The sequence below is a fragment of the Podarcis gaigeae genome (assembly GCF_964106915.1).
Source record: "Podarcis gaigeae genome assembly, chromosome: 9".
Lineage (NCBI taxonomy): Eukaryota > Metazoa > Chordata > Lepidosauria > Squamata > Lacertidae > Podarcis > Podarcis gaigeae.
The window spans coordinates 35,371,174-35,397,138 of record NC_139685.1 but is presented as its reverse complement, the minus strand read 5'-3'; the positions used below and the strand labels follow the sequence as shown (position 1 = coordinate 35,397,138).

Genomic DNA, 25,965 nt, shown 5'->3' with positions numbered 1-25,965 from the left:
GACCTCTATTTAATAATTATATATTTTTTAAAAACCCAGTGGAAAGAGAGTTTTGTGGGCTTGATTTAATTTATGTTACACTGTTTGATTTCATGTCTCTTTTATTGCTTCACTCCCATGATGGTTCATTTCAGCAAAGTCAGATCAAGCTCCAGATGGCATTTTCTTCTGAGCTTTGTGTCTGTTGATATATTTCTTGAATACCGAAAATGGAAGAAAGATTAACCAAAGATGTGACAACAATCTAGGAAAGAAAAGCCCTCTTGTTTATCTTGCTGTCCCTTTTGGCTTCTAGACAAATGAGAGAGCCTAGTTCCTGCAATGATGCCATTCGGTTTTGCTCTTTAAGAAAAGAAAGGAAAAAGATCTGCGTTAAAAGATAACTGTCTTACAGTCTTAGTTTGCAAAATACTTAAAATAATTGCAACATGAGGTCGCTTCTTCATATTTTTTTTTAAAAAAAGATGGCCATGCTTGAAACAATACATGGATATTCCCAGAGGAAAAGAATCCTACTGAACAGAGCACATTCTCACCCTCCACGCCAGTGTGTAATGCAAGTGCCATTTAGTGTTGCATTTCAGTTTAGAGAGTGGCTTTATTTCATTGTGTCATCACGGAATAAAGACACTCTCCAGAGCTGAAATCCATTAGTGTACGACATCTGGCTACAAAAAAAGAAATCTCGTTGAGCACACATTGCAAAGCAGAAACAGCAACTGGAATGAAAATGATAGTTCACACATACTGGTGGCCCAGTATCTTGGGAGTGTAGGAGTTTCTTGCCAGTTTTGCAGCTGGGGAGGCAGCATTGACTTGAGCCACTCTTGTGGATACTGATAGACTTACCTCCCACGTGGAGATGTAAGTTCATGTGTGTGGTGCCCCTTCGCATGAGGGCCCTAGTGGTGTCTTCATCCTCTTCAAGGGGGCTGCAGTGCCCAAATGTGGAGGGAGCTACTTTCCACTTCTCTTCAGGTGGGTCATAATTGTACTGTTTGTGCTTCCTGGAATAGTTGCGGGAGAAAAGCACACACAAAATTGAACCAAGATTTAAGCAGAAACCAACAAATTTATGAAGGGTATCTTACAAGTTTCAATTCCAATCCCAATTCCAGAGATACCTTGCATTAGCTTTTGGAGGCATACCGTATTTTTCGCTCTATAAGAAGCACTTTTTCCCCTCAAAAAATTAAGGGGAAATGTGTGTGCGTCTTATGGAGCGAATGCAGGCTCCTTGGCTTCAGCAATAGCAACGCGAAGTCTCCAAAGTGCAGAAGCAGCGCTCCCTCCGCACTCCGGAGGCTTCGCGTTGCTTTCGCTGAAGCCTGGAGAGTGAGAGGGGTCGGTGCACACCAATCCCTCTTGCTTTCCTGGCTTCGCTTCGTTGGAGAAGTGCTGCACAGCTTTCACTCTCTGCGCAGCGCCCCTTCAGCGAAGTGGGAGGAGAAATGGAAGGGGCTCCGTTTCTCCTGCCGCTTTGCTGAAGGGGCGCTGAGCAGAGAGGGGGAGATTTTTTTTTCTTGTTCTCCCCCTCTAAAACAAGGTGCGTCCTATGGAGTGAAAAATATGATATTTAGGTAAAGGTAAAGGACCCCTGGACAGTTAAGTCCAGTCAAAGGCGACTGGGGTGCAGTGCTCATCTCGCTTTCAGGCTGAGGGAGCTGGGCGTTTGTCCACAGACAGCTTTCTGGGTCATGTGGCCAGCATGACTAAACCGCTTCTGGCACAACAGAACACCGTGACAAGTGTCAGAGTGCACGGAAACACCATTTACCTTCCCAACGCAGCGTAAGCCATTTATCTACTTGCGCTGGCATGGTTTCAAACTGCTAGGTTGGCAGAAGCTGGGACAGAGCATATTCATATCTGTATAGGGGACACTTCCAGATAAGAACGATAATAGAATTGTGGTATTCTTATTACTATTATCTATTGTGGGGGACATCCATTGTAAGCTACTTATAATAGTTGGCTGGTTGGTTTGCTTTTAAAATAAATAACAAAGCAAATTGATTACTAATTAAAAACAACAAGAAGTATGGTTTAGCGTATTTATATTCATTGAGTATAAATGAGATTACGAAACAAATCTCAGTCTGCTTTTCTCCTTGAACTTTTAAAATAGCTTTGATCATTTATCTTCACATGATTGGGATGGTGGGATTCAATATATCCTTGATGGGATTGCATTCCCCCTGAAGGATTGAATGTGCAGCTTGTGGGTGCTTCTGGAGTCAAGGCTGTCTAGGTGGTAACACAGTTGCCTAGGGATTTTTTTTACCAGCTTAGCATTGCAGCTGGCACGCCGGTTTATATGTTTAAACATTTAAAAATCGTAATAAAATGGCAGGTGACAAGACAGTGGGGCTTGCAACTAAAGGCAATTCTAGAAGATCTGCTATTGTAAAAGAAAAGTCATTAAAAGGCTCGAGAGAACAGGATGGACTTGGCCTGGTGCCTAAAGTAGAGAAAAGGGTGGCAGTAAGCAAATATAACCTGGGGGGAGGGGAGTTGCATAGTTTAGATTCTGCCATATAAAAATCCTCTCTCTCATAGCCGAGTTTCAAAAGTGAGAGTGCTTACAGAATGCCTCTAAAGAAGGCTTTAGTGGGCAAGTTCATGAACACGAACAGTTTGCTTTCCTTACTACTGAATAATCATTGACTGCCAGCCACAGACTGTGTGTTTTGGAGAAAGCTTGCCTGGGTTGAAGGCGGTGGCTTCCAGGTATCCTTTGACAATATTGTTGGGTGGTTTGTTTGTTTTTGCAAATGAAGTGCAGCCTGGATTTCACTTTAGGAACCCTGGATATAAATTTATAATCAAAGGTCTAAAAGTCAATTTGGATTATTATTAGTCTGTTCCTTCAACCAGACAAAGGCATTTAATTTCTCCTCTTGCTGCTCTTGGGAGAACCATGTTTTGAACAGGGACAAAACTTCTTTTACTGCTCTTGTTTATGCTTATTATGTCTGCTTGAATTTGGCAAAGAGGTGAAACAAGAATACTGGGCAACAACTTGGTGTGCTTGGCAAAGATTAATGGCAGAAATTGCTGTGGTGGTTTCTGCCTATTTCAAGGACTAACTTTTTAAACCCTTGTGCCTTCTATTATGCTTCTATCCACAATCATTTTCGCAATGAAAACATCATTGTCTCCTTGCTTTCCTTGTTATGCAGAAAGAGGAGAACAATATAGAAAATAATTAACATTCCTTTCCTAAACATTCTTGGCAGCATATTTCTTCAGGCATGGAGAGCACAGCCTTGCCAGTAAGAAAACGAAGGGACATGGAGCATAATGCTTCAGCTTGTTTTGACTATTTTGGAGAACAAGCGTCAAGTGAGAAAGGGGCAGAGAGGCCTGACCCTCTAATCTCCTGCAGCGCTCTCCTTTATCAGCTCTTTGTAGAAGACCACCAGGGTGCATGAGTGACTAAATTAAAGGTGGCAGGGTGTGTGTGTGGATTTTGCTAAGGCTCCCCTTGCTGTTCTTGCAAACTTGAGTGTTGCAGATTCACCTTTGCAAAAATTTACACCTGGCCAGAAAATGGAAAGTGTCAGCATGCCGTCTAAAGGGTCATGGCTGAGGTATTTCAGAATGAAGGAAATACTTATAGCTGTGATGGGGAACCTGTGGCCCTCCAGATGTTGTTGGACTCCCAGCTCTCATCATCCCTGACTAATGGTGATGCTGATTGGGGCTAATGGGAGTTGTTTAGCAGTATCTGGAGAACCATAGGTTCCTCATCACTGAAACAGATTTATATCCAATCCTTCTAATGTATGTGCACTAGGAGAGGTGATTAACAACAATGTCACATTGCAATGTCATAAAATAAAATGAAAGTACAACAAAGGTAGAGACCAGGGGTACACGTACCTGGCAAGCAGAATAAAAATGTATTTATGAACTAGCTGAAGCTAATTAGAGGGACCTCATGGAGCAAGGTACGTCACACAATTTTGGTGCAACCACTGAGAAGACACCATCCCTTACTGCCATCAACTGTGTCTCCACACTGTGTGCCAGGGAGATGCATTGGTGGCGTGTCCTGGCCAGCTTCCCTTGGCACCTCGAACCATAAGGGTTGTAAACATTGCCTCTTAATAGCTTATGCAAAATTATTTTCATCTACTTGTGGTCTGTTTAGTCCTTGTTCTCCTCTTCTTTTCTCTGTGGCAGTGGTGGGGAACCTCAAGCCCATGGGCCAAATTAGGCCTGTCAGGCCATTTGGTCAGTAAGACCAGTTTGGTCAGTAAGACCATTTTTGGCTGTCCGCACCAACCTGTCACTTATCTGATACCGTATGACATCAGACATAGGACAGATGAAGCTGCTGCTGTAAGCGAATATGAGAGAATGTTAGAATACACTCCTGATTGTTACTTTGCAGCTTGCATTAGGTGTTGCTTAAATTTGATTCCAAATGCAAGCCCTGTTGCTTTTGGAGTGGGATTGGATCTACGTTGGTGATGGTCTGTGGACCTGCTTGCCTGTCAGATGTGGACCACAGGAGGCGTGGCACTTTTTGATCTGGTCTCCCAGATGGAAATGGTTCCCACCCCTGCCTACAGGTTCTCGCTTGATAAACAAGCAGAGGACTGTGACTGGCAGGCAGCCTAGAAATCCTTATTCTACAAAAGAAGTAAAAATAGATGCATAGCTGCCAACTCCTGATCACCTTAAGGGTAAGATATTTTGGTTGCTGTTGTTCCTTGCTGGTGGAACTTGCAGCAAGATGACATCTTCAGAGGTTAAACAGAAAGTACAGCAGAAAAGGAAGATCAACCTAGCCCAGACTGGATATAAATGCCCAATTATAGCTCACCAACTTTGTTCTGGCCTTAAAGAACTGATCTCCCTCCTGCTTTTTACATCTTTGTAGAACTTACAGTGTTGCCTTTTCTTTTTAAGTGATGTGAACTGCTTTGGGAGACAATGATTTTCTGGAAAGTTGGATAAAAATATAGTTAGTATGTAAGTAAACAAAGGAATGTCTGGGCCTTAAATAAGCTCTATTTCCACGTTCAGATGCTTTATGTTAAATCGACTCATAATCATGTGATCTAGGAATGCAGAGAAATGAATGTTAATTTCTTATTCCTCGTGCTGGATTGTATTGTGACATTGCACAAATACTTTCTGTTTAAAGTGTAGAGAATTGTCAAAATGTCATAGCTTTTGTTCTTTTCATTTAAAACGTTTCAGATCCATTGTGAATGGCGTGACTTCATCAACCACACAGCTAAAGGATAGGGAAGGCATGAAGGAAAGTATGGAAAGAAATGAAGGGATACAGCCTTGCCTCCTTTGATGTGGCAGGAACCTTTTTTTCATATTAGGTTTCCTTTGCCAGCTCTCAGCAGGAGAATGTATGCATGTCAAATCCTTTTCCAAACAAGCTTCATTGATTCCTGCCAGAGAACCTTTTCTGTTGGGGGAGCCAAAGTTAACCCCTTTTTATTTTGCTGCATAGCAACTTTATATAAACAGTGTAATATTGTGACTGAGTACAAATGCAAGACTTGCTGAAAATACTAAGTGCACAAGTTTGCTGTGGGTGTTGGGCATGCGATCTTTTAATTCTAAGTACATTGCTCCAGTGAGTTCAAGATAGTAGTACTTGTTTGGCATCTGTCACTACATGTTCCATGATTTGAAGCCTTTTCTTTTACACATAAAGCCTGCAGTTTCCCCCTTATAAATCCTCCTTCCTGGCGTACATACACGCACATGCGAATAACAATATTTAAAGTGCTATTTATTGCACTCATAACTTGGGGCTGTGCAGAATTTTTTTAAGGACACAGGCCTCTTTGATGATTTGCAATATAATGGGTGTTTGTAAGGCACTGGGTTGGAGCCAGAGCTATATGAATAGAGTTATGCTCACAGGATGTGGTGGCCCTGTTTGCATGGCAGTAAAGGTGGCGCAAGGACACGGGTGGCGCTGTGGGTTAAACCACAGAGCCAGAAGGTCGGCAGTTCGAATCCCCGTGATGGAGTGAGCTCCCGTTGCTCGGTCCCTGCTCCTGCCAACCTAGCAGTTCGAAAGCACGTCAAAGTGCAAGTAGATAAATAGGTACCGTTCCGGCAGGAAGGTAAACGGCGTTTCTGTGCACTGCTCTTGTTTGCCAGAAGCAGCTTAGTCATGCTGGCCACATGACCCAGAAGCTGTACGCTGGCTCCCTCGGCCAATAAAGCGAGATGAGCGCCGCAACCCCAGGGTCGGCCACGACTGGACCTACTGGTCAGGGGTCCTTTTACCTTTACCTTAAACCATAGTTAGCAGCTTACTGTGCTGGGCTGTCCTGCTTCTCCCCACTTAAGCTGAGGAGACGCAAATCATGATCCCAGGCTTAACATCGCATCTGAATCAAATACCATGGCTTGTTTTGCTCCTAACAAACCTTGGCTACAAATCATGGTTTGTTAGTAGTGAAACAAACCACAATCCCTCATTTAGACATGGTTTGTTTTCCCCCAGCAGGAAGACCATGACAGACCAACACAGAAACAATTTACTTGTGTATAGTAAACCATGGTTTGTTTACCATGATGTGCAAATGGGGACTAGGTATATATATGGCAGTGTTTGCAATAAAAATGGTCCTTATTTTCTTTTAACTAAAAATGCAAAAGCGTTTTCATTCTTGCTTTGATTCTCCCAAATTCCTTGGCAAGGAAGGGATGCATTTTTATAAGCTCCTTTGAAAGAGATATGGAAGTAGAAAGAGCTAGAGAACATAAAGAAATTTTCAAAAGAACAGCCTTGAACCTGACACAGTTAATTAGCGTGGCCTACAAATGTTCAGAAAAGATTCTTTTAGCATGCTAATAGAAGTAGAAGCCAGATATTTATTCCTTTGCAACCTTTGACAACATGACACAAAACAGTTGTGTGTGGGGAAATAGTATTAAAAAGATAAATTCTTTGATCATTTCTCTTATCTGTGCTTGAACATTCTTTTAGATTAGATGTGGGCACAATGCAGGCCCTGGGGAAACTTGCTGGATGTTAGGTGCTCATTTTTAACATGTTTTATACTTGCGGATAAAAGCACGAACATGTGACTACAGTGTGCCCTAACTACTTAAGAGCCAGTATGCAACTATAAAGCAGCTCTCAGTATGTTTTTCTCTAAATCCTATGGTTCGTAAGAATTTATCACAATTCCCAGGTCCTGGTTTATATCTTTAATATTTGAATTATTAATATACATGATTCTTGCAACACAAGATTTACTGCAACCTCCAATAAACCATGAAGCATTAACAAAGCAGTCACACACATCATCTTGCATGATCACTGCTTATGAAGAGGTATTAGCATATATGCTTATGAAGAGGTATTTGTCCAAAAGACTAAATCTGAGAATAGGGTGCCCAGTCTGATGCTTGCAGATGTGCATGATTTTATCATTACAGTAATAACTTAATGACAGTAGTAATCTTTATCCCTTTACAGACATTCTAAAACTCATTAATGGGGATTGATGTTGTCGTGACGGGCTGTACTCTGACCTCCAGGCATTGATAATCCCTTTATAAAGAGAGACTGCATTCAGACAATTATATCTCTGTTTAATATCCCATATTGCTGGCTCCTTTTGGCCATGCATACAGCCTCTTCACTCTTCTCTTTATGTAAGGCAGCAAACAAACTAGGAAGTCTTCCTTTTAGCTTATGTAATGAAACAGATGTTAACAAGGTGTGCTACGCCATTACTTGTTTCATTAGCTGCATGTTTTAGAAAGGTGTTGGATTGTTACCTCCTGCGTTTATTTATTATTTTCAATAAAAACAAGCTAAGCGGTACACAATACCTCAGATCTGACTCGGAAAATTAGAAATTATTGTCATAACGAAAAGAGGTTGAATGGGGTGAAGGGATGGCTGGGCCATTCTCATCTCAGCCATCTCTTCACCCCATTCAGCCTGTTGACAATAATTTCTAATTATTTCTGTCAGCTAACAGTGAGACTTTCCTCATGCAATGCAGACATACATCTGTGCCCATATTCTTAGGGAAAACAGAATGGCACTATAAATTCAGTTTCACACTGGATGAGCTATTTATGTTGATTATTTTGTGCCTCCTAGAGTAGTAAAATGCTATTTGTTCAAAAATAGCTCCATATTTCACTTGGAGCACCTTTAATCTTAATTAGTATTAGGTGGAGGTTGTTTTTTTTACACCATATCTGTAAAGATGCTGCTTCTTTTCCTGTGCTTCACACACCCTTAACTTCAGATAAACACAGTTTCATGAATTGCATGCAAACATTGTTCTTATAGTACTGCAAGAAGCTTAAGACTTGAAGGACCACATTGTGGTTTTCCAAATGGAACTAAATTATGCCGATGCTGAGTTTCCACTTGGGTTTCTCTCTCATGCTCCATAGCCATTGCTTTCTTATGAAAGCATTTCAGAGCACAACTGCAGTGTGCTGTCTAAATACACAGTACATCCATTGCTTCCAATATGCCAGTTTGGTTTTTTTTTAACCTTCACCATAAGGATAATTAAAACTGTTACTCTGACAATGACAGGTAAGAGGTTTCTTGATGCTAGGTTTCACTGGGTATGGTGTGGCTTGTGTTGAGCTAAGTGGGCATTTTACCAACTGCCCTCCTATACCTAGCACTGACTTTGTGACTTACTATAAGATTCCAAGAGACTCTTGCTTAAGAACACAACTGGCTTCTTGGATCATCAGTTCAGGCCCTGCTTAGCATTATTTTGCAATGTTCCCACCAAACAGTCACCCATAGGTGATCCTCCAAAAATTGGCCAGAGGTGTGCCAGCTTGTCTCAATCTGCTGAACTACAGATTGAATACTGTACATTTCTGTGCTGCTACTTACTACACTTAACATTGTGGTTTGCCATCGTGGCTGGAAACTCTTGTCAGGCTACCATAATGCCTCAGTAGTCGCCATGACTGAAAAAGCTTGGGGTGGAATTTCTACTCTTTACCAGAATCAAGTGCCATTGAGTAAACAGAGTTCTGAAAATTGCAGTTGTTTACCAGCTAGACTAAAAATCCTCTAAAGTCTTAAGGCTTTTCATTAGCATTCTGTAATTACCATGTGGTATAAACCATTGCTATTGAAGATAATGAAGCAGTCAGGTGCTGATGTTTTTGCAGCTGCTGGTTCAACGTGGTTTTATTCTTCTTTGGGCTATGTCTGTGCTGTCGAGGATTTCATATTTGATGTTCAGTTTCAAAGCCTGGTGAAGCAGGAGCTAAAACCCAGACAATGAGAAAATGTTGTTAGCCAGTGCTGTTACATGGTTTAATTTCCCAACTTTCATTTCTCAAATTTATAGTCCATGTATCTAGGCCACAGTGCTCTGATAATGGCTTACAGTTTTTAAAATCGAATTGAATTCTCTTTACTTGGTAAGTAGTAAATGCAGTTGCCAGCAAGAAGTTAAGAGGGGTTGCCAATCAATGTGATGCTTCCCTGTGTAGTTGATGGCATATCATGTGTCTGCATGTCTGGGGAGCCTGTGTGACTTGGGGAGGTAAATCTGAAAGTCTGCCGATTCTTTGTATCTTACTGTCTCTTGGAGGTCTGCAGAGCTGTTTTTTTTGGCTCATATCTGGGACATCATTGCATATGTGGGAATTTGCATGAAAGACTGGATGGATAGTTGGTCTATACTCAAGCTGTGATGAAATTCAAGGAGAAGAATCTATATTGTCTTTCAGAAGATAAATATACCATTCCAGAATATATATACTATTTAACATTCCTTGCACTGTAAAAATGTTTCATATAATTTGTGTTCTTCATTATGGGCCAGAGAAAGATTGCAGGGAAAAGGCAGAGGCAACTTAGTTTCCAAAGTGTCACATAGCCCTTCAAAAGTGTGATACAGTGTTACCTCGGGTTAAGTACTCAATTCATTCTGGAGGTCCGTTCTTAACCTGAAACTGTTCTTAACCTGAAGCACCACTTTAGCTAATGTGGCCTCCTGCTGCTGCTGCCGCACCACCAGAGCACGATTTCTGTTCTCATCCTGAAGCAAAGTTCTTAACCTGAAGCACTATTTCTGGATTAGTGGAGTCTGTAACCTGAAGCATATGTAACCTGAAGCGTCTATAACCCGAGGTAACACTGTACTTATTTCTTTACAAAGCTGAATTCCTGGCTGCCTAGGAAAGTTTCTGCAAGATATTTATTCCTGGGTAAGGCAACACACTGCACTGGTTTGGACATAATGCTAAACTGTGATTTAGTTTTACAGTGGTACCTTGGGTTACAAACGCTTCAGGTTACAGACTCTACTAACCCAGAAGTAGTACCTCAGGTTAAGAACTTTACTTCAGGATGACAACAGAAATTGCACAGCGGCAGTGGAAGGCCCCATTAGCTAAAGTGGTACCTCAGGTTAAGAACGGACCTCCGGAATGAATTAAGTTCTTAACCATAGGTACCACTGTACAACAACTGGTCACACTAAGCTTCAAGCTTGTCTGTGCCCTCCTCTTCCAGCATGGATTTGAGGAGTTCAGAAGCTTTCAATTCCATTTAAATCAGTGGCAGATTGCTGTATCATTAAAACCCAGACCAAACTGTGGTTAATCTTAACTATGGTTGGCAGAAACAAACCAGTCTCAAAACTAGTTGATGAAGCTCGGTTGTCTTCATTATTGACCGCAGTTTAGGGTTACACTTGACACGCTAAACTACAGAAGCGGAAGCTTCCAATCACCTTCTCTTAACTTCACTGGAGAGGTGAAGGAAGAGCATATAAACCTGTGGCTCATTTAAGCTCATTCATCTAAAGCTATGGTTAAGAGTTACTTTCAAATGCAGCCCATCTCTCATGGCTCCACTTAAGTGGCTGAAAATGGAAGAGGGAGTTCCGCTCTTGGTTCTGGCTTCTTGATATGCAGTTAAAGAAACCCAGTTCTCCCTTCAAATTTCTGGCACCGCTGGTCTAGGCACCACAGTGCACTAGAATGACTGTAACACGCCAGCTTTGAATTGAATTGTACAAACCATACAAAATAAACTCTCCTCCCCAGGGTATGCATGCTTGTTTGCTCATGTATCTGCTTAGAAATGGAACAAAATAGCACAACCTTTCCATTTTAGCAGCAGGGACTTTTTTGTTGTTATTAAAAGGGGGAGGGGAAGTAGCCAAAGGAAGTTCACAGCCGCTTTTTTTCATCTATCTGTGTAAACTATTAGTTCATCTCTTCGATAAAATTCCAGACTTCTGTTTACTGATGATCTGATATAATTGACTGACTCAGATTTTAAGTCTCTGATGGGAAGTCGTAAAGGGAAGCAGGGCTTTGCTGTGTAATGTCCTGCTAATCCATCCTTGCCCTGCCTTTAGAGATTGCTCCATGGGTGGCCATGAACACATCTCACAAATCAGAAAAGCTAACAAAAAGGCCCTTAAGGACAAGAGATAAAAGACCTCTGCTTTTGCTGTGAGGTAGAGAAATATATAAATGGAAGTGGATTTTTAAAAAATCAATTTGGACACCATCAGGTGCCCTGTGGGCACAAAAATATAAATAAGGTGTATGTGAATGCACCCCTTTTAACCCCATTTTTCTCTCCATGCAAGCACAAGTGTGTGTGTGTGTGTGCGCGCGCACACACACACACACACCTCTCAATTCAAGAAAGCCAGGTGTCAGGAGCAAGAAAATCACACTGTGGAAGTTGAACTTAACACTTTATTAGCAAAAACATGATCTGCACAGAAGTGTCAGGCCTAATGAGCACAACAACTCATCTTGCCTCAAGGAAGCAGGTACTGAGACTACTGAGTCCTTGCCTTCCTACAGCTGCCCAAGTCCCCTACACTCCATGAGTTTTTTCCAAGCAATCAGAGACTACATCTGCACCCCTTTCATGCCTCTTCTAGTTCTGGGAAACCAAGGGGGAGCAGTGTTTGAAACTCCTATTTTTCTAGGCACATTTTGCAACAGCGGATTTCATTGGTGCAAGCAGTTTCTGCAGATTAAAACTGCAGAGTGGCAGGAAAGGAGGCCTCCCCGCTTTTAGCTACTCTCTGAAGTCTGGGGAAGAGACCCTCTTAAGACTATTAGGGAGGTGGGCAGGGGAAGACTAGACCATGTGAAAAATGAACATAATATTTTAGCTGCTGTTTACTCATTTCCAGCTTTGTATTCTTGTCACCCAAAAGGAGCACCTAGACATTCCATTGTTGTGCCCATAACCTAGGATTAAGGTGCCATTTAGCTTTTAGCTTTCATATCTCAGTTTCTAACATGGGGCGGGGGGAGCTTGTCTCAGTAGGTGGGGGAGACACCCATGACTCTTCCCCCAGCCTAAGTCCTCTCTGCCTCTTGGCCTTCCTCCTCCCACCCTCCTACTTCAGCTTCTGCCTCTGATTTAGGACTTCCCTCTGCCATGGACTCTACCAGCTCACTAACCCCTGCTACCTCCTCAGTTTCCAACACCTCTTCCCAGTCTTCTCCCTCTGACGACTTATTGTTGTCCCACCACCACTCCCTGGGCTCTGAGCCTTCTTCACTTGGTGGTTCCAACCATTCATCTGTGTCCAACCAGCCCTTGACACCAGGTATCTGAAGTATAGGTCCACACAAGCACCCTTGAGTCTTTTGCACGAGAAGTGGAAACCCTTTTTTCAACTCAAGGACCACATTCCCTTCTTTGCTATCTTCTGGGGAGCACATGACAGCGGGTAGGCCAAGGGCAAAAGTACAAAGCAAGGAAAGTGAGTTTTACCTTTATGCAGTAAGCTAGTTTCTGTACTCACACCCTTCTCTATCCTCTGTCCAGCCAAGCAAGAAGCAAGTGTTTAAGAACCAATTCCTGCCAGACAAATGGCACTCAAGGCGAATATGTGGCCTAGGGAGTGAGGGTGGTATGGGGAGTGTCCTAAGGCCAGATACTGCATTTCACCCCCAGACCTGGGGTCCCCTACCCCTGTTTTATAAAGCAATATAAGCCCCCTCAAACTTTTTCTGGAGTTTCCTGAATGTTTTAACACATAAATCTCTTGGTCGTTGTATCCCCTCCATCCCCAAAAGTACATTCTGCACAGTATGTTAAAGTAATTTTTTATTATTCGAGTCCTGAGGCCTTCTGAAGTGACATAGGATGGTAACCACAGATGGGGCCTTTTTCAGGTGGGGAAATCTCCTCCGAAGGGGCTTTGTCTGGTACCACCACTGGTTTCTTTTCCACACATAATGAAAACATTTTTATTAGTCCAGACCTTTTAGCTGTGCATGCGTGTGATTATACAAGTTTTGTGATTGTTTTTATTGCATGTTGTTCTGTAGTTTTCATTTTGTAGGCAACACTTAGTGTTTCTTAGGCACTAAACAGTTTAGGCAAATAAATAGCAAACTCTTGAAACAACAACAACAGGCATTTGAGTGGAGTTGGGGCAGAGTTCAGACCAGTTCATAGAGTAAAGTCAAGAGAATAGTTCTTTTGGGGGTCCAGGGAACTAGCCCAGAACTGCCAAGTTTGATAACTTGTGAGTTATCATAAGTTGTGAGTGTCATTTTTAATTTTCAGCTTTCTGGTTGCTTATTTAGCAAATATGGATGTGTTTACACCATAATTTAAAGCACATGATTTCTCCCAAATAATATTGGGAACTGTAGTCCCCCCCCCCACCCAGAGCTACAATTTCCAGAATCCTTAACAAACCATAGTTGCCAGGTTTCTATGTTTAAAAAATGCATAGTGTGCAGTGCAGCCTGGCTCTGAAGAAGAAAAACTGCCCTCTGCCTGCCTCTGCCTTGTTTGGCAACCCTAGTTTCATGAAAACACACCTTGTCTTGTCTGTTCTGAAGCTAATATTGCCAATTAAATTCACACTGAATGTCCTTTAGTTTCAGTATTTTGAGACAGAATAGTCTCTAAGTTTATAAAAACTATTTATGCAGTGTGTCTTCTCTTTAGTCAACTTCCTCCACCCACTGCTTAAAATCCTGTTGCCTGTGTGTTATATATCCCTTTCCAGTCAAGGCCAAGTGAGAGAACGGAGGGAGCCTTCTGCCTCACACTCATAACAGCATGATTTTACAGTATGACATAGTGTGGAGGTTGTGAAATGAACACAGTAGTCTTTCAGAACAGATTTTCCAGGCCAGAATAGGCCCCGCAGAGCTGTAAACAATGGTGTATTATAAAATCTGCTCATAGGGTACTAGTGTGTTTGTGTGGTGTTGTCTTTTCTCTGTCTGTCTTTCTGCCTCTGTCTGTCTGTCTGTCTGTCTGTCTCTCTCTCTCTCTCTCTCTCTCTCTTGCCAAGTCTAGGAAGAAGCTTCATTTCAGTTTGGCAAAAATGTTAATTGCACATATTTTTCTTATGTGAGGGCTTGTCTTTTTTTCTTTTTTCTTTTTTTAATGGATTCCATTTGCCATGTTATTTCTATTTTGAAAGGTTACAATTGTCAATGTAATATGCAATTACTAAGGCCTACGAATTAATGTAAAGGGCTGCATGCTGTATTTTAACAAGGATTGTAGCTTGCTTCTAAATTTGAAACATGTGTTTCATGTTATGGCAAAATCATTGGGGCACACAGTCTGCTTAGTTTTATTGGCATAGAAAACTTTAAGTAAAATATACAGTTGTCAGTGATCCTTTACCAGAATTCATCTTGGCAATTAAATAAGTAGTTTTGTTGGACTATTCTGGAACAAGCAGCATATATATATTTCTCTGCCTGAACTTAAAATTGATATGAAATAGGCTTGTGCATGAGGGGTGTTGAATTGTTGTGAAGCTGCAACGTAAGAAACATAGAAATCATTAATGTTTATAAGGGATTGCGTGTATATTCTACACCCTCTCCCTGAAAACAAGCTGTAGGTAACAGTTTGTGTTTACCATTGAAGCAGAACTTTTAGCCCATTATATCAAATATGTGCCTGCCTATTTCACAATAGTCTTTTCTTTACTTCTGTATTTGAAAAACAAATATGTAATAAGGGGTGGGTGGGAAGTATGTTTTAAATACTAATGAAGACAAGAAGGAAGAAAATATTTTCGAAGTATCAGTGAAATATGAATACATGAAAAGTGGCATAAAGACTTTGAGGAGGAAATGTCAGATGAAGTCTGGACTTTCTTATTTGGAAACTGCCCAACATAATTATTATTATTTTTAAAGAAACAGCTAACTATGAGATGGCAGTGCAATGACATTGAATCACTTAGGAAGAAAGTAAGATTGACTCAAGAAAAGATGACAGATTGGCAGCAAATATGTGCACTCGGGTTCAAGCAGCTTCCACAGGAAGGACACAGACGTGTCATCCATTTTAATCTGTCATGGCTGCTCTACTGTTTGCATAGAACAGACCATAAGTGCTGGATGTGATGCATGTGTAGGCCGTCAGGGTCCAGATTAACAGCTGTTTGTTCTCTGAAGACGTTAAAGGGGATTAAGAAACATATTTAGTGTGGAGATAATGAGCTTCCGGTATACGGTGATCAATAATAGGAAGACAGAGAGACAGGCTTTAATAGACTTTGTTGCATTGTTAAATATAGCATTGTTAAATATAGCATTCCAATTATGCATACCAAGTGCAACCGTACCTCGGAAGTCAGACAGAATCCGTTCTGGAAGTCAGTTTGACTTCCAAAACATCCGGGAACCAAGGCGCGGCTTCCAGTTGGCTGCAGGAAGCTCCTGCAGCCAATCGGAAGCCATGACGGATGTCCGGGTTCCAAAGAACGTTCACAAACCGGAACAATCACTTCCAGGCTTGGGGTGTTCAGGAGCCAAAACGTTCGTCTTCCAAGGCATTCGACTTACGAGGTATGACTGTACTGGTATTATGTATTCTTACAATGGCTAGGATACTGTATATAGGATACCTGGAAAGAAATTTCCAGGGGAAGGGTTGGAGCTCAATGGTATAGCATCTGCTTTGCATTCAGATGGTCCTGTGTTCAAATCCAGACATCTCCAGGTAAGACTAGAAGAGAACAGAGTCTGAATCCCTGAAGAGCTGCTGTCTGTCAGTATAGACAATACTGAGCTAGATGGACCGAAGGCCCATTAGGTATAGGGTGGTTTCCCATGTAAAAACACAGTTTGAGTACAATAGGGCTGATAAGGAAATTATGGGAACATTGTAGTCTTCATTTCTCAGACACTTCTTTTTAAACTAGGCAAAAGGACTGAAGTGATGGTTTAAATGTTAAAAGGTTTCTAGATGAAGCCAGAGTGAAATATATTGTTCAATTACTCAGCACCATTGATGAAACTTTGTGGTACCTTGAAGTAAATGTCATGGAGGTCACTTGCCTGAAGTGTAGCTCAGTTATCAGTGAGTGATGGCATCATGAAACAATGAGAATTGTGTGATGTGTGCATGTTGCTGTGTCATACTCCCCCAATAGTCAGAAGTGTACATGGCTATCCCCTTCCTTGTGCAATATTGGACATCACTTCATGGGTTCAATTTCACTTCACTGAAATGTTGCAAGTTCCTCTTTCTATTTTAGTAATACTGAACTCCTGCTATTACTAATCTTCCTAAAGTGCTTACCAGAGTAAATTATTTCCCTATCAATGAGGTCGAAGGAATACTATCTTATTTTTGCTTTAATTTATTTTCTAAACCACCAGTTTGTTTACTGTTTATAGGCTTGGCTTTGCCAAGGGTATTTGTGGTTGTGCGTGCGTGTTCATTTTTTAATTATTATTCAGGTATCATGTATATCTTTAGGCTGCAATCCTATATGCACTTACCTGGGAGGAAGCCTCTTTGAACATACCCAGGCTTGCTTCTCAGTAGGTATTATAGGACTGTACTGCAAAAATGCTTTATTAATACACTGTCAAGGATCTAACTAGGCTTAAAATATTTATAGCCTGCCTTTTACTTTTAAAAGATGCTCAAGTCTTATTGATGCTGCAGCCTTAACTGCTGCAACCAACTTCCATGTATGCAGTGCTTTCTTTTCCATTTCCTGTCCCACCCAGCTGCTGCTTCCCCCTGCCCCCAACACACACGCCCTCAAAATTGGTAAGGGTACCCTCCAGCACATCTTGTAAAGGGAGAAGAGGAAATGGAATTCCCTTACCACTGGTTCAGCATTGGATAACAACCCAAGATCAGCATTTCAGCAAAATCTGAATAGTTGGAGATTAAGAAACAGGATCACAGCTGATGAAACAAACACAAAGTCTTTCAGTTTGGCATGTTAAAACCCAAGCAAAAGAATAAGATTCTTAAGATTAGGGGAGGACCATTGGTGATGTAGCCTAGGGATGGCAACAAAGAAAGCTCTCACCTGTGCTCCCAACCAGCCCCATCTCAGCTACCTGTTGGAGAGCCTGTCCAGCAGTTCTTGGTGAGTAGACAGATGATCTTGTAGGTATGCCATAAACTCACTGGCAGAGGAAGGGGGTGCAGTGGGTGCAGTCTGCCCCGAGTGTCATCCCAGGGGGGTGACATCACCACCCCTCCCCCTGGGACTCTTGCCCCACCCCCACAGGAGGCTAGCCCCACCCCCAGGTGCACAGTATGTAGACCTTTCCAGGTGTCGGAGCACCTGCCTCTTCATAAACCTAGGCCATTTAGAGCTTTAAAGGGTAATAAACAGCTACCTGAAACTGGAATCCAGTGTAATAGTTTTGATAGCACATAAAGTGGTTACAGTGTCTCTGACTCATTGGATAAATGCTACTGAACATCTGTACAATTAGAGAGAAATAAGCTCAACTGAAATAATAACCTCAAAATAATATACCTCTGTGAGACTCTACCAGAATATATTTCAAATATATTTTATGCTAGAAGATAATAAAGTTGGGGTGGGGTGTCAAAAATACCAATAAGGGACATTAAATTCAATAGAGGGAAGTGACTCAGAACGGGTGGGGTCATTCTAAAGTAGAACTCCACTGACCTTTAATTTCTGCTGATGTTTCCATGGAAGTTCTTTAGGAGCCTGTGAACGTACCACTAGGCCAGTAAATGGGCCACAATCATGTAAAAGTGCTGTGCATGTGAAATGTCACCATCCCATACGGAGTTATGTATGAGTAAAGTACAATATGCAAAAAGGGTCCATGTATAACATGTCCAACCAACCATAAGATCCACAACTTGTAATATACTTCAATGGACATAAAAACAGGGCAATGAACCATAATAAACTGAGGAACAACCTGTTATAGATCCATTTCAGCTATTAAGTCTTTTTCAAATATATCCTAGTTAGTTAGTTCTAGATTCTTGGGGAAAGGTTCTCAAAATGGTCTTCTTTGGGAATAGTTACAGATAGGTAGCCGTGTTGGTCTGCCATAGTCAAAACAAAAAAAATTCCTTCCAGTAGCACCTTAAAGACCAACTAAGTTAGTTCTTGGTATGAGCTTTCGTGTGCATGCACACGAAGAAGTGTACATGCACACGAAAGCTCATACCAAGAACTAACTTAGTTGGTCTTTAAGGTGCTACTGGAAGGAATTTTTTTTCTTTGGGAATGTGCAGCCAAATTATTCTCTTGTTCATCAGTAGCTGGTAAGAGCTCTCTTAGCTGATCAAATTTCTTTTTGTTAAAAGGCTTTTATCTACAAAGAATGTTAGCACATAGTGTATTCTCCATCCTTCACAATTGACATAAGAACTAAAAATCTTACCAGAAATGAAGACCGGGCTTTAATGACAAAAACTGACCATTCTGCGATTCTTCCCAGGAACAGACTAGAATCTTCCATAGATCTTAATTTATTGCTGTGATTATCCTCCATTGTTTAACTAATTATTTGCAACTGAAAACAGATGTTATAAATAGGCAGCTCTTTAACGTTTTTAAACATAATTTTGTACCTGCTCTTCATCCAATGCAGATTATGTATAATTAGAAACTTGCAGCACCAGTGCTTTTTTTTCCTTTAAAAAAAGGGTGCTGGTACTCACCATGAAGTTGTTATAGTAAGTGCCACACTTTGAACATTTGGGGGTGCTGGTACTGTGTGCCTTTGAGTACCCCCCAGGAAAAGAAAAGAAAAAAAGGACTGCAGCACAATCATAGACCAAAACAGAAGTGCTAAAGAATGGGGCGAGTGGAATTAGATTAAGCACCACCTGATCCCCCCCCCATCCCACTAAAAAGGAACAAAGAGGTTTGTCTTCATTGTCTTCCTAAGTGTCTGCACTGCTAACAATGTGGTTCAAATTGAATTAAAAACAAACCAAAAAACCCAGAAGGCTGATGTAATTTATAGGTGAAAAACATTATGAAATGCAGCTAAATTGCTGCAAATTATAATTGAAGGATATAATTTATTATTTATAGTGAGCAGGAGGATATGTGAGAAGAGGATGTGTTGTTAACAAGTCTGAACTCTAATGATTTGGCAGGCTTTCAATATAAGTAAATTAGTCTAAGCTTTCTTTTCACTGATCCAAAACATGGTTATAGCCCTTCTAGGTGTTTTGATTCTTCCTGCTGCCTGTTCGCTAAGATCTTTTATCAGCTGTGTAAATTGTGCAACTGAGGGGATTCCATCAAGAGGAGATAAATGTTTCACATCACTGCCCCCCCCAAATCTGCTTCCATGATACAGCTGCAGCCCCTGGAGAAGGTGAAACCCCTCTAGGGGAATGTCTGGAATGCAGGGTGTACTGCTCCTGTTTTCAATCATCTCTACCTGGCGTTACAAATTGCATTTAGGAACTGTATCTCCGTCCTGCAGTTTGTTGGCTTTCTGTTGTAATAGAGATGGTTGCTGCCTTTCTGGTGTTAAAGCTGTGGTTCAATAGGGCTGTTTGAACTAGAGGAAGGGCAGGGAAACACTGCAGCTATATGAAAAGTGTTAAGGAATAGAAAGGAATCAATAAGCATCATTTACATTGCTCTGGGAAAAGAAATCCCAATTAGATGCTCTTTGATTTGACCACCAAGAATGCTTCTTGCATACGGAATCTATGGGAAAGCTAATGATGGGAGAAAATACTAAAATGAAGTTCATAATGCTGTCAGTTCTCTTATTGTATTAGCACCTCTCTCTAGCCTAGCACATCAGCAGATCAAATCCTGATATGCCCGTCTTGTCCTACCCTGTTCCCCAACCTGCTTGGTCATTACTCCTGTCACCTCTTCCTCTACCTGAGTTGAGGGGAGGGAGAATGTGCCACACATGAATAGCTGAGATGGTAAGGTGTTGTGTTACATCCATTGCAGGTGAATTGGGACATTTTGGTTTCCTGCTACAGAATGCGAAGGAGCCGATGTAGTACAGGGCAGGCAAGCAAAAGTGGAAACACAATAGCAATGTATCGGCATTCAATTTGCTGGTGGGCTTATTACATATGACCAAGCCAGCCTTTTCTAACCTGGTGTGCCGGATGGGGCTGATGAGAGTTGATGTCCAAAAGATCTGGAGCACACCAGGCAGGCAAAGGCTAAGTTGTCCTCCCATACTATGTATTTATACGTTATGATAAATGACGGAAATTCTTTGAATGCTGGCTTTTCTCAGTGATCCTTCAAATTCTCAAGGCTAAGTGTTTTTGGCTGGTTCTGTACCCAGTGACATGAAGCTTCCCCAGCCCACATCCAGGCATTAGGCATGGATGTCTGAAAAACAAATGCTGAAACTCCACACAACCAGGGCTCCATCTCTGGAGATACATACAGGCTTCCATTGTGAAACAAACTGTGACATTTGCTAGTAGATGTCGAGGTGAACCATGTGGAGTTTTGTTTGTTTGTTCTTGACAATTGACTAATTTGTATCGTTTATGGATGGTGGCTCACTGGCAAATGCCGGGGGGGGGGAGGATCTTGTGGCATAACATTGGTTCCCTTTCTTTCACTATCCCTTTCCGTTTCTCAGGTGATTTTCCACATTCACAGTACACATCCCAAAAGAGCAATACACCAATAAAGGATAGGGTATGCAGTGGTCGCAATCCAACATGGAATTATGCATGTTGTAAGTTAAAGAAACAATGGATTTCCTCATTCTTCACTGTGTGTTAGATCGGAGCCACTGCGTAGCAGATGGGCTGGAGTGCTTACTCATATATATTCCAGTGTCTGCAGGCAGATGTGTTCCGGAGTTGTCTCTATTTTGCATTATCTCTCCCTGATAAGCCTGTGCTTTTATTTTACCCCTTGGCGGGGTATTTGGAAATGTCTTTCTGAAAAGTGTGTTGATTTATGCACGTATGCACCTTCCGCCTTCCATATCAAGATGGCAAAAGTTGCTGGATGCGTTTTGAATTGCAGCTGTTCAATAAGAAGCACAACCAGATCCATTGTGGGAATGAGCATTCTGTTAAACATCGCTTTTGCTTTTGTTTTTTAAGGAAACTCTTTTAGTCAGCTTTCTTCGACTTGCTTCAGAAGCTTAGCAGGACGTAATGTTGCAGACAACATCTTTGAGTGGGCAAAGGAGGAACGTTCAGCCCCAATACTTGGACACAACCACAGTTATGAAGTGTCAAATGACCATCAGAACCAGGACAGTGTGTGTCCTGTAACTAAGGTGGCCATGTGTCCTACACTGCAAAAACACAGTGCTCTGTTTGAAGGAGTCTTCTCTTTGAAGGATTGCCTGGTCCAGGTCTAGTTTCAAGCTAACCATAAGAAGGGAGAGCAGGAACCTTGGAAGTTGCCCAGCAACAGTGAGCACCTTGGCAGCAGACTAAGCAGGCATGCAGGTCACTTGGTTGCAATCTTACCCACTATGGTGAGATTTATTCTTATTTAAATTACAAATTATAGAATTTTTCCTAATTTTTTATCTATGTAAATAATCAAATCTATACAATCTATATACTCCTTTTTTTGGATGGTATCCTCTTTTTGTAATCATCCATCCTACCTAGAACATTTCCTGCAATGTACAGTCGTACCTTCATTTTGGAACAGCTTAGTTCCCAAACGTTTTGGCTCCCAAACGCTGCAAACCCAGAAGTGACTGTTCTGGTTTGCGAACTATTTTTGGAAGCCGAACATCCTGACGGGGCTTCCGTGGCTTCCGATTGGCAGCAGGAGCTTCCTGCAGTCAATCAGAAGCTGCACTTTGGTTTTCGAACGTCTTGGAAGTCGAACAGACTTCCGGAACAGATTTTGTTAGTCTTCCAAGGTATGACTGTATTTTCAGTACATATAGGAATCTCTAGGCAGTCAAATCTTGAGGAATATGTGTCAGAATCAAATTCTTTATTGCGTCCCCTAAAACCTATGGACTTGCTAAGCCTTGTCTTGTCTGTAGTTACATTCATGAAGAGAAGACTTAAAGGTTCAGTGAAATGCCCGCGTGACTATAAGCAAATGTGAAAAGCAGGGAGTATGATACAAAGTTCAGCTTCCTCTGTCGTTTGAGTGTTCCATGTCTTAGGAAACATTTCTGTAGCAATTGTTTCATCTTAAATTATTAGTGCCATACCAGCTCCACCCCCAGAATATGTGGGAGGGCTTATACTTTGCCTAAACAAGTAGACCAGCCCTTAAATATCTAACTTTACAGTGGTACCTCGAGTTACAAACACTTCAGGTTACAAACTCTGCTAACCTGGAAGAGTTACCTCAAGTTGAGAACTTTGCCCCAGGATGAGAATGGAAATCATGTGCCAGCGGTGCAGCGGCAAATAGGCCCCATTAGCAAAAGCACGCCTCTAGTTAAGAACAGTTTCAGGTTAAGAACGGACCTCCGGAATGAATTAAGTTCGTAATTAGAGGTACCACTATTCTTTAAGATGCGTCCTTCACTTTAGTTCCACTGAGATCTGAAAGGTACAGGATAGAGGTATCTATTAAAGAGGAAGGCTGCTGTCCTAAATGCACTTTAACTCCAATGGAACTTGGAGGGACTTGCTCCTCTGGTCTGTACTGTTAATATCTTGTAAAATAGCATGCATAAACTGCAACAAGAGATTAGAAGCAAAAAGTCTGTGGGAATGTGTTTAGGCTGTTTTCCCCAAACTCTGTCTCTCACACACATTTTTTGATCGGAGCAACAAAACTGTGTAACAAGAAAAACGCATGCTTTGTGCTCACTTCAATGTCTGCAGTGGAGCAAAACTTTCCAAACAGCTGAAAACTCCCTGTTGCCCCGGCTGATTTCCAAAAGGAAAGGGACTCCATAAATGGGCATAACTGCTGTGGGATTGGTTTGCGAGCTACAAAGGAGGCTGAGTCAGAGTGACCTGCTTGAAGCCAGACAGTATGTATGAAGGGGGGGGGGGGAGGACTGGAGGCCGTATGGATGGAGGGGAGGCAGGCAGCTCGCTTCCCCAGAATGTTTGAACAAGACAAAGAACAGTTCCAGCAACCAAATAAGGAAGTTGGAGCCCTGGTATTTCACAATACAAGCATGTTAAGGTTTTTGGGAAAGCTGGGAGAGAGGGAATACGTTCTTGTGTAGCAAAGTGTAGGAAACCCATCTATCTTTATCCCTGTTAAATCCACTGCCAGCAACTCTGACAAACTTAGAACTTTTGCACCACGTCTTAGTAGAGCTTTTCTTTGAAAGAAACAATAATGGGCAACTCTTCCCTTGAAAACTGAAGGGCGATCGTACATGCTCCCTCCTCAGAGATATCAGTTAGGTTGAAAATGTTTAATCAAATCAGTTGACAGCTTGCGGTTCTGTGATTTATTTATTTTTAGTCTATTTTTAATATTGAAAATGCTTGTAGTATTCTGAAAACTGTGGCCCTCCTCTGCTTTGCAATAGGATGAGGGCTATGTCAACAACTGCCTGGGCCCATTTTCATTGTGCTTAGATGTTATAGCAAATATGAAAGATGGCAATGGGTAATTACTTAAATAATAATAATCGGAGATTCCCAACATTGCAGTTCTAAAGACTATTCTCTGTGGAGGGGGGGACTATACCATTTCCAAAAAGCCATCTTATCCCTTTCCCTATGTAGGATGGAGTGGGAGTGGGACAGGAAGTAATTCAGCAACGTTTCCTGTGTTGAGGCGCCACACAAATGCTGACCAGGTGCCCAGCTAATAGAAATGGCAAAGGAGAACCAGGGAGTGGGGAGGGGCTTGCCCCCTACATTTCTGGCAACTCTGCTATAAAAGTTGTGTGGCAGGAATGTGATCTTGCTCAGCTGTTCTTTCTTTTGATTGTTCGGCAGCCTGGCACACTTTGCCCTGTAAGCTTTATAAGGCATTCATAAACAAGCAACAAAAATGCAAAAAAAACACACCTTCTGTTGACGTTTTTGAAAGGTGGTAAATAGCTATAAATCCAGAAAATATTACAGGTGAAAAGTCATTAGCATGCACTTTAGCATGCACACTCCTGGAATATATTGCTAAATTCAATGGGGAAGGATAAGTCAGAAAAAAGTCAGCAGCTTCTGGTTTCTTTTGTGTCTCATGCTTTCAGCAACTGTGACCTAGGGTCCTTCGTTAAGATTATACTGTACCTGGTTATGTATGGAAGTAATAAAGGAAAAGAAGAGAGATCATTAGAGCCTGCTTTAGGGTTGGGCTATGTTATTCCTTTTTCATCTACTACCTATTATATATACTGGCAGGTGGGTCCCATCCCTAGTCTCTACTGATCTGCCATGGTATCTCCGTGATTATTTGTTATGCATACTTTTAATTGCATTGTTAAAAGAATGTGCAATTATTTAAGCAATGTTTTTTTGTAAGGGAAATGGGTGCGGTCTGGAGGCAGTTGCAGAAAAAGTGTGTCACTCAGAACACCTGCATGAAGATCTTTTATTACTTTTAAATCACTTCTCAAAGCCTATTATTTTCTGGGAAGTGTTTGGCTCAACCTCCTCCTTCCCATAGCTGTCAATGTTTCCCTTTTTTAAAGGGAAATTCCCTTATTCCGAACAGGATTCCTCGCAAGAAAAGGGAAATGTTGACAGCTATACTCCTTCCCCACTTGCTGCAGCTTTGGATAAATGACTTGAAACAGTTTCATTTTCTTTCCCTGTTTTCCCCTACCTCCATTTCCCTCCTCTTGCTCTTTTGCTTCTTCAGTATAGAAACTTTTAGGGCCTTTCCATACTTACCATAGTGGAATAGTTGCTGTTTGTTTCTGTTGTTGTTGTTGGCATATTGCCACATGACGTCAGAATCATTCAACCAGTACTCAGGAACAATAAAAAATGTACTTTCTCTTATACTGCAAAAAAAAAAAAAATTGACTCCTGTGAAAGATACAGTATGGATCCTCAGTGTTTTAATTTGTGTGGCTTGTGTAGAAGCATCGTCCTGGTTTCTGTGTGCAGGGTGGGTGTGGTTTGTGAGACATCTGTTTTATGCCACTTCTCCCTGACTGATCCCGGCTGTCAGTTTGCAAGCACATTTCAGAGCAGAGATGTGGCAGACAGAGGTAATGGTACTGTGTCAAAGTACTGCCCATCCTAGTGATTGTTATCTACAGACGAAATGTCATCACAGTAACCGAGTTGGCCATAGCTCAGGCAAACACACAGTTCCTCTTCTGATCTCCTATTCTCCAACAAAATACTAGGAATTAAATAACACCCCCCCAAAAAAAAAATCTATGAAAGAGCTGTCCTCGTGCAGATACTCATAATTCACACGTTGTCTGCCTGGAGGAACACAAGGGTGCAATAGGAGTGTGACTGCAGCCTTGGAACTGTCTCCATTCAGAAACCATCCACCATTAGTGTGGAAAGGAAAAACCCCACAGCCATTCTGTAATGATAGTGAGATGTGGGCTAAATTCACTCTTTAAAATGTTGGATGAAACACCAACTAAATGGTAAGTGAGGAAAGGCCCATAGATTGCAACCCTCTCAACACAAGAACTTTTAAAGTGCCAGGCACACTGATGGCGATATAAAATTATAAATAATACTAATTAATAATGAGAATAAAACCAGGCGTACATAAAATCTAGAGTAGGTAACTGGCACTTGATGGACCTACCATGAAAGCCCTAGCTTTTTAGGTAGTTCAGAATGTCAGCTTTCAGAAACTTTCTATGCCCTTG

General features: G+C 41.6%; 1 protein-coding gene and 1 long non-coding RNA gene across 14 annotated transcripts in view; one reads left to right on the top strand and one right to left on the bottom strand.

Moving 5' to 3' along the window:
* Positions 1-25,965, top strand: part of PALLD (palladin, cytoskeletal associated protein) — a 216,413-nt gene that overhangs the window by 115,541 nt on the left and 74,907 nt on the right. The gene's annotated exons all lie outside the window — the stretch shown is intronic.
* LOC310852591 lies at positions 51-25,089 on the bottom strand. The gene is made up of 4 exons (XR_014568297.1): positions 25,012-25,089; positions 9,098-9,257; positions 850-1,007; positions 51-195 (listed from the first exon to the last, which is right to left on the bottom strand). It is a non-coding gene; the product is annotated as an uncharacterized lncRNA (long non-coding RNA).